Below are 15,603 nucleotides of genomic sequence, written 5' to 3'. Positions count from 1 at the left end.
AGAATCAGTAGGTGAGGAGGGGAGAAGAGGATAAAGGATTAAAAAATTGCATATTGAGTAAAATGTATACTAGTACTCAGGTGATGGGGGCATTAAAATCTCAGACCTCACCACTATATAATTTATTTAAGCAATAAAAAACCATTTGTACCACAAAAGCTATTGAAATAAAAAATGAAACATTAAAAACAAAAACAAATAAAGACAATAATAATTTAATAGTTGCGCCTAGCATGATGCAACTAACCTGAATACAACCTTAACCATCCTAACCCTTTTCCTGCAATTCAGCTTTCAGGATTTCAACATTTGGGATTTTAATCTTTTGGGATTGTAATTTTTGAGATTTTAGATGTTAGGAACTTTAAACTTTAGGGATTTTGATTGTTGGGGATTTCGACCTTTTGAGATTTCAACATTCAGGATTATGGTGTTTGGGATTGTGTCTTTTAAGATTATGACCCAAATCCCATTAATTTATATTAATATAATGAAAACATGTAATCTTTATCCAATATGGTGTCAAGTAAATAGCAAAAAGGTTTGAGCTGTTTCTTTAATTCTGTGGATAATAGCAAAAGATTATTTAGATATACTCAGCCTTGATTGAATTAATTGAATCACCTATTAAACTGCAACATACTAAATAAAAATATTATTTCATTATAACTCTGATTTGTTAATAGCAGCATATTGTGGGCAGTGCACAGCTCACTAACAAGGCTCAAAGAAGTCAATCACTATATGCAGTAACAAAAACATAAGTTAGCACAAGTGATAGTTGCTACTTTCACCGATACCTGGTTTACATTGTAGATAGCAGAAACAGTGGTATTCCCTAACAGGTACCTTTGGAAGATCAGTACAAACTCGATGATCAGGCTATATGTCTCTTAGGTTTTTAGTGGTATATGAAGGAAAGTCAGCCACCACAGTGGGATTGACAAGAAAAAATGTAACAAGTAAAATAAAAAGAATCTATCGGGAAATTTAGAGCAATGTATAGCCAAGAAATGAATTGATACTTGGCAATTATTAGCAGACTAACCTTAATTGATATCAGGTTAAATATACTAAATGCTTTTTTTGTGTGTGTAGGAAGCTTACAGAAGGAGGAAGCATTTTTTTTTCACACCTGCTTACTTTTAAGGCTGTTATGACATACCGTAGTCCTTGTATATTGAAAAAGCGAATTTTGTAATCAGTGGTCTGAAAAGTAAAGATTAGATAAATAAAAGGATGAAAATATAGCATTCTTTTATATTTAATGGAAGATCAATTCTATAAGACAAGAAACTAAAATAAAGCATAATAATTAAAAAGGAAGAAAAATAGTTATTTACCTAAGAGAATAAAGTTATTTCTGCAGAAAACTGAAGAAAAGCTAAGGGCATAATGAGAACTAGTAAGAGAGTTCAGCAAGATTGTAAATGCAATATTAACATAACAAAGTTTCATTATAGAAACTGTACAATGAAAAATGTGACTCCTTGTTAACATTTTTTTCTTGGCACTCTCACTGAAGTGGTTGACTTTCCTTAAAATAACACTAATATACTAAGAGGCGTATAGCCTGATCATCAAGGTTATGTATATCATCAATAATGTTGCCATGTAGAAAGCAAATATAAAGTAGCAAGTACAATAATTACTTTTTAAAACATCCAAAGAATAAAAATGATGTTATCTAAGAATAAATCTGAAAAATAAAGTTCAAAATTATATGGATAAAACTACAAAATTTTATTCAGTATTATGAACAACACCTAAATAAATGGAGAGTTATACTGTGGTCATATATGGAGTGCTTAGCATTAGAAAACATCAATTCTCACAAAAATAATCTGTAAATACAAGAAAAATCCCATCAAAATGCCACTAAGGCTCTCTGTAAAACATAAAAATTGACTAAAATTCATATAAGTTGAACATTTGACTAAGAATAATAAAGAATATTTTGAAAAACAAGAATAAGATGGGAAGAAATATTCAATAGATATTGAAAGTTATTGTAATTCTAAAGAAATTGGAGGTGATTAATACTGAGTCAGAACAGGTAAAACTATGGAACATGATAGAAAATTCTGGAAGAGAGTCACATAAATACTACACAGAAACTGGTGTAAGTTATAGAGTGGTATAAAAAATGAGAAAGAAAAACACAGACATTTTGTAAGCCCTTAAATACTCATTCAGGAAAAACATAGACTTATGAATAAATTGAAATTGCTGTATCTATGAAAAGTAAACAAATGAATAAATAAATTAGATTATTATCACAAATAGTTACAAACAGTAATATTACAAACAGTTCTAATTAAAACTATTTAGAAATAAATTACAAATAAATTGAAGATAGATGTGGAGAACAGGAAAAAGAATAAATGAAATTAAGAAAATTATTTTTATGGCATAGGATTGCTCATTTAAAAAATCCATAAAAGAAAAATTGATTATATAAATTTTTAATTTCTGAATGACAAGCATATGAGAATATGTAAAAATTTACCATACACTGAGTTCATTAATAAAGCATATAATCCACAGCGGAATAGTACTCAGGATACACCATTAGTAAAATCAAAGCAAACAACAGCCAAATGAGCAAATGATTTGACTTGGCAGTTCATCAAAGGTGAACATGTATGGTCTATAAATATGTGGAGATAATTACAAATTTATTAGAACTTAAAAATACAAATTGAAACAATAATGAAGACTTTTAACACCCATTGGGTTAGCAAATTTGAAAGTCTCCTGATGTCAACAGTCCAAAGGGATATGAAGAAATGGAAATGCTCTAAGTAAACTGTTAAAAATCTATAGACATCCATTATGCAATATTTATTAAAGCTAAAAATGTATAAAAACCTAAAACTCAGGAAACACATTGCTAGATATATAACCTAGGAAAAGATCTTGCTATATAAAAGAATGTTTGTTGGTTTTAATGGTGAAATCATGAAATTGACTTAACGTAGAATTATAGAGAAATGACATATTCACACAACTGAATACAATGCACTTAACAAAAATGAAGTCGATTTACATTAATCAACAAGATAGATACTTATTGAAAAAATCCTAAGCAAATAATCTTTAGGTAATTTTAAAGCATATATAGTAAAAATATGAAAAAATAAGTTAAGATGATGGCTTCTGCCCAAGAGAAACAGTGGGAAATCAGAGAGCGGGGAATAAATGTATGTTTAAATTTGATCTATTGTGCTTTGTTATGGAAGGAAGAAACAAAGGAAAGTAGAGACAGTGGAATGAAGCAAAAGAAAATGATTTGTGTCATAGATACAGGAGTGCATATAATATTTTTTACATGTCTGAAGTATATCATTACTTTAAAAATTCTTATACATAAGCCCTGAGTTTGCAGTATTCACATACTAAAAGTGTAGTTAAGACAATGATGCAATAAAACTGATACAAGTATTGGGACTCAGAAAACAATATACCAGATGAAGGACTCAAAATCAGAAGTTTTTCCGTGACTTTCTCCTGTCCTACTGTCTCTGTCACATTCCTTCTCAAGGCTAATCATAGAAGCTGGAATCTTTCTTGCCTAATACAGGTCATAGAAACTAGAACTCATTTTCCCCAAAGCCAGCCATAAATCCTAAAACTGTAACTTTTTTTTTTTTCTATTTTTTCCTCCACCTTTCTATGTAAAAACAGGCCATTAAAACTTATCTGACCAACTTTGTTTGACTGTAGGTCAAAAAAAAAACCCATTCTGGAGAGGGTCCTGCCTCATATCCAGAAGAAAGAAATGCTGCACAGACAGGCCAGGAGGAATCTTGACAGACAGGTCTCACGGGGTTTCTCCATTCCGTCTATTGCATTAGACCACACCCTTTTATTCCAATCATCTTTCTACGCGACTGCTCACACTTCGTTGAACCTAAGCATACAAATGAACAATTTCCCCTATATCTTTGAATCTTCATTCTGAAGGCTCCCGTGCATGCAAATTGAATAAATTCATATACCTTTTCTCCAATTAATCTGCCTTTTGCAACTTGAGTTTTCAGTGAAACTTTGGAGGGTCAAGGGGAACTTCCACTTCCCCCTTACACGAGTGTATATTCAACATACCTACAAACGTGCCGGGAACGACAATATAAACCCGGACTGGAGACTGGTCCAGGCTTATTCCAGAATAAGAGCAAGAAGATCACAGGTTTTTCTCTAGGTTTTAAGGAAGTAAAAAAGTTTAAGTTGGTAGTAGAAAGATGTTCGTCCTATAAATATTCAGATCAAAATGTCTAGCTTGGAAGATTGATTATGGACGAACTATTAAGAGACCCATTATAATAAAGGACTTAATCGTATTATAATGTGTAGGTATTTATAAATGAAATGTGCTAGAAAATGTGTTAGAAGCTGTTAGTTTACCATAAATTTAGATTTTTTCCTAGTAAATTTTAAAGAGCTCAAGTCCTATTGCCAAGTGAATAGTATATTAAAAGTAGTTGTTACACTTTTCTGTGTATTTTGAAACAAAGTAAAGAACTTGCGTTATGTGTAATTGACATAGCTTATTACAAAAATATGCTTTACCTCTCAGGTAGTATTACTATTCAATTATTTATTTAAAACTTTATATTCTTTTTGTGGTATTTTTTATTCACATTGCCATACTTTCTAACATTAAAATATTTTGAAATAAGTATAATTCCTACATCATCTGGAAATGTTGGATTCTGCAAAAGTAGGTCTTTTCAAGTGACTAATTATTTGTGTTACACTGGTATGGATACCACAAATCTTGCATTTAAGATTATTCTGTGTATGGCTTAAATTATAAGCTTTATCTCAATAAAATTTTGCTAAAAATGTGATTCATATTTTTATTTTGTCTTAATTCTAACGTGTAAAGGAGAAAAGTTTTCCAAAGTTCTGAGTGAACTGGTTACTTTTAACAAATGTGTAACCTGTATAAAGCTTTTGGTTATTAAACTACCTAGGTGTGTAATCCATTCTAGTAAATATTTAATGACAAGATTTTCAAAGAAATCATATTATATCTACAATTATTACTATAAAAATATATCTATATATAAATATCTCTGTTTTATATGTATGTCATGCTATACACACATGTGCTTAAATATACATATTTATATTTATGTATATGCTTTATTACAAATGTTAGTAATATTAAGAAATTATAAATAGCAATGTATATACACAATATATCTGCCTTAAATTCCATATAGAAAATTAATTCTTATAGAATGTTTTCATCATTTTTGCTGAACTTTCATATGACTAACCAGCCTATAATTACAACTGATAAATGTTGACTAATGCTGTTGTTTACATTCATGAATAAGACAAACATGAATTAATAAAGGCATATGTCAAAACTACACTTTTGTCAATGATGTCAACAATTTCTTTGCTGACTCAGATAACAATTTCAAATGCTGGAAGAACAGTTACTCAGTTTTTTGTGGTGTTGACAATGGAATGGCTATATCCACAACACACTTTTAAATGTACTCTGTATTATTCACATTTTCCCCAATATTTTAAGTTTAGTCCGTCAACAAAACTATTCCCCTAGTTTAGCATTTGCCTGTTTCCATGATATATTTGTATTCTGCTCAGTTTCAAGCTATCAACTCAACTATACTGAAAATGGAGTTAGAAAGACGTATGCCTTACTACTCCATAGTATTCCTATAATGCAATAAACAAATATAAAAAAAATCAAGAGCATAGATAATCGTAAAATGTAGTAAAACAAGTAAGAAGTCATTTTGAGTACTTGCAATTACTTTGTTTTTAATTTATTTAATTAAAAACTTGTATGGTTTCATTTTTAGTTGTATCTGAGTTTAATAACCACATTGCCAAATTCCTAAATACTTACCAACGAGTTCTTGCTAGATGGTATAACTTGGCTTTGTGTGTACACACACACACACACACACACATTCATGTATGTTTGCAGGGGCCTACAACCACACATACAATATTGTGCTCATATAATATCATAGTCAGTATTTACTGCTTCAATTTGTCTAAAATGTTATATTGATATTATCTTATTGGTATTTCAATGTGTTTGCTAACCAGGTTTGCAATGACATGGGCAAATTAATTCATGAAAAAATTGAATTGTCAGTTACCCCAGTTTGATTCAGGTTGATATGGACAAATTGGAGGATGTAGACTTTATTTCATTATATATCATTAGTTAGGTCATCTTTAAGATATCCTCAAACACTGCTTTTCCCCCTTGCAATCTGCCGAAACCTTAGACATAAAGGAATTACCCCCACTGGAAAGGTAAGTTTCCCTACAGAGATATGTCCTCCATCTGAAGTTTCAAATGGTGCCCTGCTGAACTGAATATTCTATGAACTATTAAGCATAGCGTTATGATAAAAGAGCAATAGTCATTAAGGTCATTGCACTTGAGGTTTCCATTTGAACTTCTTTTGGGTTCAAGGCAAACAAAAATCTTTTGTTTTACCTACTTTCTTCCCCAGCCCAGAGGCAATGTAAGGGAGGATGAGAAATAAAACCCTTTCTCCCTAGATTTTTGAAAACTTTAAAATCTAATGATGGAAAAGGGCTGCAGTTTAAAACATGAAAGGTCAAGGTAGCCTACTAGAGACTCAGAGAATATATAACTTCTTATGGGAATCTCCCAGGCGTGAGATTATTCTGAGATTTCAATCTTATAGTTAAATAGTAATATATCAAAAAGATGGTGAAAATAGTTGCTTTATAAAATGTTGAGGAGTCAGTCATTTACCTCTCACAAAATGTCAGCAGCTTTATTCACAGACCTTACACTTAGGAAACTCGAGATATGAGTATTTAAGAAGACACCCTTCAAAAATAGGCAAACCTCCCTTTAAGATTAACTTGGAATGAAACATTAACTGAGCAATTTTCACAAAGCAACCATTTGTCTATTTTTAACCTCTGATAGAATCTATACAGAAACAAATGGGTTGTCATATTCATGCATCTGCCATCAGACAGTTACGTGTGTACAGTCTCGGGGGATATAATAAGAAATTCATCAGAGATTCTGAGAAGTTGAACTACAAACTAAAGCATCCTGGATTCCATTCATCCATCAGCCCTGAGCCCTTGGCATCACTATTGGTGTCTGATGTATCTGATGCTCTGGCCCACTATCAGGCAACCCTGGACACTTTTGTGCAGGTTCTACTCACTTTTCACTAACAATGTTTGTCCTCAACTGTTGGCATCTTAGCTTTCTGCACTGAAGTCTTTTTACACACACTTCAATAGCTTATAAGTGTGGGGGAATTGATGGGATGGCCCTCAACCAGTGCTGAACTTGAGCTCTGCCTCCTGTCCTTTGGGTGGACAATTCTAAAAGGCATGCTATATTCTTCTTAGACTGAGCTCAATCAACAGTTGTACACACTGGTCAACTTGATGAACTTTTCTTCCTTCCTTTATTCTCATCTCTCTTTTGACTCTCGCTCCTGCTCTTTACTGTTACCTTCTAAATGCTATCTGGAAATAAATCAGACTCTGCTTTCAGGGGAACTCAAACTAAAATACAGTCAAACCATCACATATGTATTTGTTACACAAGGTTTATCTCCAAAGGGGATTCATTTTTTTTTTTTTCTGCACTCTCATTCTCATTGAAGAATAAAACCGTCCTTATTTTGGTACTACATGTCATTTCTTTTTCTTCAATAGTTGTACAGATTTCAGCTACTATTATGTTGGCCCCAATGTATGAAACTATGGAGCCATCTCAACTTGCACTATTAAGAATGCACTTCATCCTTCAAACTATTTTGACTACTCTCCCCATCCAAGTTTTTCAAGTCTGTGTCCCTGGCCCTAGAAACTTTATTTGTATATGACAGCACGCAGATAAAGAAGTAGAATAACAGGAGATAAAACTAGACCACTGGTACTATCAAAAGTATCAGTTGCATTCTGAGGGCAATGCCCTTTTCTTTATGTCAAACATAAAGGAAAAATTCTAGTAGTAGCAATATTCTAAATCTTCTGAAATTTACTTAATCATTAACTCTGGAGAATAAATTGATCCCAGTGGCAAAACTAAAACATAAATTAACTGTAGAAAACTACAAAATATTTACCAGTAGTAAGCTATTTTTGCTTTTCTTAAGAGAAACTGACAACACATTTTTTAGTGACCTCGAAGCTTCTTTTCTCTCAGTGATGCTGTATTTCACATATGTCCTTCTTTTTAAGAAAATATTGGCCGGGCGCGGTGGCTCAAGCCTGTAATCCCAGCACTTTGGGAGGCCGAGACGGGCGGATCACGAGGTCAGGAGATCGAGACCATCCTGGCTAACCCGGTGAAACCCCGTCTCTACTAAAAATACAAAAAACTAGCCGGGCGAGGTGGCGGGCGCCTGTAGTCCCAGCTACTCCGGAGGCTGAGGCAGGAGAATGGCGTAAACCCGGGAGGCGGAGCTTGCAGTGAGCTGAGATCCGGCCACTGCAGTCCAGCCAGGGATACAGAGCAAGACTCCGTCTCAAAAAAAAAAAAAAAAAAAAAAGAAAATATTTATTACCATATTGATAATAAATTTTTTATTATATGTTATTTGCTAGATTTTCTTTTGTCTTTTAGGCTATTTTCTTTAGAATGTTATTATTCAGTTAACAAATATTAGTTGAGTGTCAACTATGCACTAGTGACTATATTATGTATTGGAAAACACATATGAAAATAAATTTTGGATTTCAAGTCCTTCATACTTTGGTAGGGGAGGCACATAGCAAACAGGAAATTTGTATGTAACGTTTAAGGCCTCTATAATGTATAATGGAACCACATGTAAGGATAACACAGCTGTGAGTTAAGCCACTCTACCTCTTTTTTCACTCTGCCTTTTGAGAGATACGTTCTATCTAATAACTAGTAGACATTAGTTATTTTTCCTAATTCTCCCTCCTCCCACCTTCCACTTTCTGAAAGGCCCTACTATGTGTAGTTCCCCTCTCTGTGTCCATATGTTCTCATCATTTCGCTTCCACTTATAAGTAAAAATACGCGGTATTTGGTTTTCTGTTTCTGTCTTAGTTGTTCCTTTTTCAGAAAAAGAAATTTACATATTTCTACACTATACTAAAACACTGTTTCTTTTTCATTTTGTTTCCATTTGAGATATCAACTCAACTCGGCATACATAGTTCTACTCTTAAATGCAATGAGGTAGACAAGAAGACACATCTCCAATAAGGTAACATTTTTCCTAGTATAGAGGAACTATATTTCTGTTAAGCAATTATTAGAGAAGATCCTCATTAAATAGTTATGTACAAACATAGAAATATATGTGTATTTTAAACTCTTTAATTCTTATGCCAAACTCCTTGTTTATTTAGATGTATGAAAGTAGATGTGTTTTATTACCAAATATTATTTATTCAACACAGTACATTTCTAAGTATAAAATGAAGATAATAGGACTAAAATGTTTTTGAGAAGTGAATTTAAATGTTGGTGTAACTCAAAGCAATCTAATACACACCCTTGCACTATATGTAATTGACTTTGGATTTGGGATGGGGAGAGATAGTTTCTTAAAATCGCAATAACTTTTAATAATTTTAATGCATTTTGAAAGGAGGAAATAGTAGTTTTATAATGGTGAAAAACTGGATAATTTTTAGGAATAAGAACTCTCCTTAATGTTTTTGCCACTGTAAACATCTTTAAAGGTGAGGAGATAAAGAGATAGAGATGTTTAGAGAGACTCAGCAAATCTTACACAATAGTGCTGCAAATTTCTGAAAAAAGATGGTTATAGTATCAGGTGTGCTTTGGGGGTTGAAAAAGTTACTTTCTTGTTTCTTGCAACCCGTTCCAACTACCGATTGTTCTTTTAAGACAATTTATAAAGGTAAACTGTGATATTTAATATTCCATAAGTAAGAAATCTGAAACATTGAGAATTTTGCACAGAATATTCGTGGCTAAAAGTCAGACGTCGTCTGCTGCAGGCTTAATGGGTAGTGATCTCACATGTATACACGTATTTTATCTTCAGATTTATTTTCTAATAGGCAATCAAAGTGGAAAAATGGAAAACCAAATTAAAGAAGATTTATCTTCTACTATTCTGATAAGATAATTAAAACATTTACATTAAGGCAACGAAAGACAGTTCATTGCTTCATTAGAGACTCAACAGAAATCATAATGATAATGATTATTTTGATTATTCTTGATATAGATGAGCAGAATAAATATTTACCATCTATTTTCCTATTTATTCTGTTTATATGTTGATGTAGGCATATATTTTCTTGTTTAAGTAATTGTTCTTTCTCTTGTATTGGACTGTAGTGAACACTTAATTACTGAAGAAGGTATTTTTTTGTTTGTTTGTTTGGACCCAAGACAGAAGTCAATTTTCCTTAGAAAGAAGAAACATTTAAAAATTTCACCATCTTGGCATATGTAGAAAATATTAACAGCAAAGGGAGGGATAAGAAAGAAATCAAGAGTAAACTGGGACAAGTAAGAGTAAAGATAATATTTGGTAGTAAGCAGATAGCTGAATGCATTACAGGCAATCAGTATCTTTCAAATAGTTAATAACTTCTCAAATAAAATATGAGTGTTGAGATACTACAGACAGATAATAGTAAAAATTGACCTAATTTGAACAATTACCCTTTATACCAAGAAAGGATTAGTAGAAATACGGTGAGAGAGGGAGTCAGAGGAGAGAGAGAGAGAAAGAGAGAGAGAGAGAGAAAGAGAGAGAGAGAGAAAGAAGCAGACTGATTAAAAATAGAGAATTAATTTTGAAGTCCATAAGCAAATCTTATTAGTTCTGATTTCTTTTTTTTTCTCATTAAACTTTGTTCTAATGGGTCTCAAAATTCTGTGACAGATTTTTGGTCAAGTTGTTTCCATTAAAAAAGTACTGATTTTAGACTGGGCATGGTGGCTCATGCCTGTAATCCTGGCAATTTGGGAGGCCGAGGTGGGCAGATCACCTGAGGTCAGGAGTTCAAGATCAGCCTTGGCAACATGATGAAACCCCATCTCTACAAAAATACAAAAATTAGCTGGGCATGACAGCAGGTACCTGTAATCCCAGCTACTCAGGAGGCTGAGGTAGGAGAATCACCTTGAACCTGGGAGGTGGAGGTTGCAGTGAACTGAGATCACGCTGTTACACTACAGCCTGGGCAACAGAGTGAGACTCTGTCTCAAAAAAAAAAAAAAATAGTATTGATTTTAAAAACTAATAACTTAAAACTGCCACACACACACACACACACACACGCATACACATGTGGTCCACAAAACATTCTGCTCTCCTTCTGAAGGTTTTACGATGCATTGTAATCATTAACCATTCTTTTACTATTAAACTTAAATGGCCAATGGAAACAAAAAAGTTCTGAAATAGTTCTTCACCACTGATTAAAACTGGGGTGGCAGGTACTAGGGATAATATTCACTAGCCTTCTGAGCTTTCTGGGCAGACTTGGTGACCTTGCCAGCTCCAGCAGCCTTCTTGTCCACTGCTTTCATGATACCCACGGCAATTGTCTGTCTCATATGACCAACAGCAAAGTGACCCAGAGGTGGATAGTCTGAGAAGCTCTCTACACACGTGGGCTTGCCAGGAACCATATAAACTATGGCAGCATCACCAGACTTCAAGAATTTAGGGCCATCTTCCAGCTTTTCACCAGAACGGCGATCAATCTTTTCCTTCAGCTCAGCAAACTTGCATGCAGTGTGAGCCGTGTGGCAATCCAATACAGGGGCATAGCCAGCACTTATTTGGCCTGGATGGTTCAGGATAATCACCTGAGCAGCGAAGCCAGCTGCTTCCTTTGGTGGGTCATTTTTGCTGTCACCAGCATCGTTGCCATGACGAACATTCTTGACAGACACATTCTTGACATTGAAGCTCACAATGTCCCCAGGAAGAGCTTCACTCAGAGCTTCATGGTGTATTTCAACAGACTACTTCAGTTGTCACATTGACTGGAGCACCATACTGGGTTTGAGAACACAGTCTCCACTCAGCCAACAGAAACAGTATCAATACCACCACTTTTTGTAGACATCCTGGACAGGCAGGCGAAGGGGCTTGGTAGTTCGATGAGTTGGTGGTAGGATGCAGTTCAGAGCACCGAGCAGCATGGTTCCACTGGTATTGCCATCCTTATGGGCGGTTTTCCATCCCCTGAACCAAGGGATGCTAGCACTTGGCTCCAGCATGTTGTTACCATTCCAGCCAGAAATTGGCACAAATGCTACTGTGTCAAGGTTGCAGCCAATTTTCATAACATTAAATGCTGACTTCCTTAACGATTTCCTCATATCTCTTCTGGCTGTAGGGTGGCTCAGTGGAATCCATTTTGTTAACACTAACAATGAGTTGTTTCACCCCCAGTGTGTAAGCTAGAAGGGCGTGCTCCTCGGTCTGTCCTTCTTGGAGATACCGGCTTCAAATTCACCAACACCTGCAGCAACAATCAGGACAGCACAGTCAGCCTGAGATGTCCCCATAATCATGTTTTTGATGACGTCTCTGTGTTCTGGGCCATCAGTGATACTCGTGTAGTACTTACTGGTCTCAAATTTCTACAGGGAGATACCAAAGGTGATACCACATTCACGTTCCACTTTCAGTTTATCTAAGACCCAGGCCTACTTGAAGGAGCACTTTCCCATCTCAGCAGCCTCCTTCTCAAATTTTTGAATGGTTCTTTTGTCGACGCCAATGTATTTGTAGATCAGATGGCCAGAAGTGGTGGACTTGCCTGAACCTAAGTGTGCAATTATGACAACGTTGATATTAGTCTTTTCCTTTCCCATTTTGGCTTTTAGAGGTAGTTTTCTCTCCTCTCTCTCTCTTTTTTTTTCCCATGGGTTAACTGTCTTTTTAATTGAAAAGCTAACAAACTGTCCAGTTACATTTCTCCCAAAAACCAGTAAACTGGGTAGTAACTGAGTCTCTAGGCAATATATTGAAAGCTAAGAGGATTCAAAATAAAATTAAAGAAAAAGAAACTAAGTCCTCAGATGCAATGAAGGGAGCCCTCCTACAAACAGGTTAATCAGTACAGTGGTACTCCTTGCCTGCAGGATGCTGGAAGACATTCTAGTAACTCCACTCAGAACATTTACTTCAAGAAGCCTTTTTCCAGTTTTCAATACACGAATAAAGAAAACATTTTGTTAATTCTAGTACAGAAATTTTTTTTTGCAAGTTGATTTATTTATAGTGCCAACTTTTAAAATGTCACTAAGCTAACTGGACAATAAACTAGGCAGACATTGCTTTACAAAAAAAGAGGGAAAGGCCAAAATTCCACCTATAGAGAACCTACGGTTCAGTTTTATTCAGAGCCAAGGAAAAAGAAACTTTTGATCGTACTGGAAGAAACTCAGTCATGGGTTTGGAATCTGTACTCAAACTATACATGCAATAGGTTTGGAATCTGTACTCAAACTACACATGCAATGAGGACAATATTCTGCTAATACAATTGACTTGCGGCTGCATTTGTCTACTGTTTGTCTAATATTAACAATTATCAACAGAGCAGGGCAACTAGTATTTGGAACAATCCTTACAGTGATACAGTCAGGCATAACATTCCACTTCTCTTCACATCGCTGGTTCTCTTTGCGTACCTGGGCTCCCTCCTCTTCAGTAAAGTAATTTTTTTTTTTTTTTTTTTTTTAGACGGAGTCTTGCTCTGTCGCCCAGGCTGGAGTGCAGTGGCCGGATCTCTGCTCACTGCAAGCTCCGCCTCCCAGGTTCACGCCATTCTCCTGCCTCAGCCTCCAGACTAGCTGGGACTACAGGCGCCCGCCACCACGACCGGCTAATTTTTTTGTATTTTTTTAGTAGAGACGGAGTTTCACCGTGTTAGCCAGGATAGTCTAGATCTCCTGACCTCGTGATCCGCCCGCCTCGGCCTCCCAAAGTGCTGGGATTACAGGCTTGAGCCACGGCACCGGGCCCAGTAAGGTCATTTTTGATATTGAAGGTCTTGCGAATCTCCTCAGGAGTTTTCCTCTTGACCATATTGGCAACACTCTTGCAAGTAACATCAAGCAAACCTTTGACGTCTAAGTAGTTTGCAGCTAGAATGAGTTCAAAAAGTGTTCCTTGGTCAACTTTCAGGAATTCTTGGTCCCATACAGGGATATCGTCTGTTCGCTTTTCTTTGTCCTCATCATCTTCGGGAGGAGGAGGGTCATCCTTGTGGTGGGTGCGCCACTGAATGACTTTTTAAAATATTGCTGCATTAGCATTTGGCAGAGGAACCGGGTCATCATCTCCTTCATCATGCATTCCCAAATCTTCCAACGTGGTCTTGACAGTCACAGATTGCTTGACAATTCCCACATCATCTTCAAATATCTCTCCACCAGAACTCTGCAACTTAATTGAAGGCATGGTGTTCGGTGTTAAGGAGACGGCGGGCCGGAGGCTGACGAGAGTTGGGAGGCGACAGCGAAGGAAGAGAAAGGCGGAGGGAGAAGCCACTACAGTGGCGCGAGGCAGCATCTTTAGAGGTAGTTTTCAAGACACTTGCCCTCTGCCAGCAACCTGTTGCGAAAAGGCTAGCTCTGTTTTCACATCTCACCGTTCTAGTCTTACCAGTTTTCCTTTCCAAGAATATTGCAATAGCATCCTAACTGGTCTGGTTGATTTATCACTTATCCTCCTGTGGTCTTTTATTTTCATTGTAACCAAAGGAATCTACTTACAACATAAATTATATTGGCTACATCTAAAATCTAAATGCAAGGGAGGCTGAATGTTAATGAGCACTGGTATTCTCATTTCCTGTTCTCTCTTATCTCCTGGGGAATTATTTCGGGTTCTACGTACCCATTCTCACAGCTTCTGTGTTCTTTGCACGTAGGACCTTCTTCAGAGGACTACCTTGTGTTCAGAAGTGCCAGCGCCTGACTCCTGCAGAAGTGTGAAAGCCCAGCTCTCTTACCTTAAAGCGGTACAGACTTTGCAATGGAATTTATATTACAGAACACCCAAAGAATTAGGATGAGGCGTTGATTTCACCTGAACTTGCACTTTTGTTTAGGTTTTCTGCTTCCCCCTCCTCCTTATCAGCTTCTTAATAAATCATCTGCACAAGAATCCATAGCTCAGGTGAGTCGAACCTAAAGATGCACCTGTCTTTCCCCTCTGTTCCTGATGCACGAGTTTCCCTGCTCTTCCTTGAACCTGCACTTGTAGATGGTTTTCTTTCTGTCTGGAATGCCATTTTCCCACATGTCCACACAGTTCACATCTTTACTTCCTTCGTGTCTCCACTCAAATATCACTTTTTCAGGGATGTCTTTCATGACCACTCTGTTTTCTACCCTATCCCAGTCCATACATTTATCCCCACTTACCATTCTCCACAACATTCATCTTCATTTATTTATGTTTGCGAACTAAGTGTTTTCCACACGTGGGCATACATCCCATGTGTCTTCATTCCCCAGCTGCATTCTAGCACACAGTGCAAGAGCCTGATTACATAAAAGGCATTCAGCACGTTTTAAAATGAAATGTACAAATGAGTCACTATGCAAAACTTAAC

The 15,603-nt window shown here is 35.8% G+C and overlaps 2 pseudogenes; both read right to left on the bottom strand.

Moving 5' to 3' along the window:
• Nucleotides 1-11,461: 11,461 nt before the first annotated feature.
• LOC103218706 (elongation factor 1-alpha 1 pseudogene) lies at nucleotides 11,462-12,998 on the bottom strand (annotated as a pseudogene).
• Nucleotides 12,999-13,447: 449 nt separating this feature from the next.
• Nucleotides 13,448-14,459, bottom strand: LOC103218876 (S-phase kinase-associated protein 1 pseudogene; annotated as a pseudogene).
• Between the last annotated feature and the right edge of the window lie 1,144 nt (nucleotides 14,460-15,603).

Source organism: Chlorocebus sabaeus, chromosome 11 (assembly GCF_047675955.1).
Source record: "Chlorocebus sabaeus isolate Y175 chromosome 11, mChlSab1.0.hap1, whole genome shotgun sequence".
Classification (NCBI taxonomy): Eukaryota; Metazoa; Chordata; class Mammalia; order Primates; family Cercopithecidae; genus Chlorocebus; species Chlorocebus sabaeus.
The sequence above is the reverse complement of the archived record's forward strand: the minus strand, read 5'-3'. Positions and strand labels throughout refer to the sequence as shown.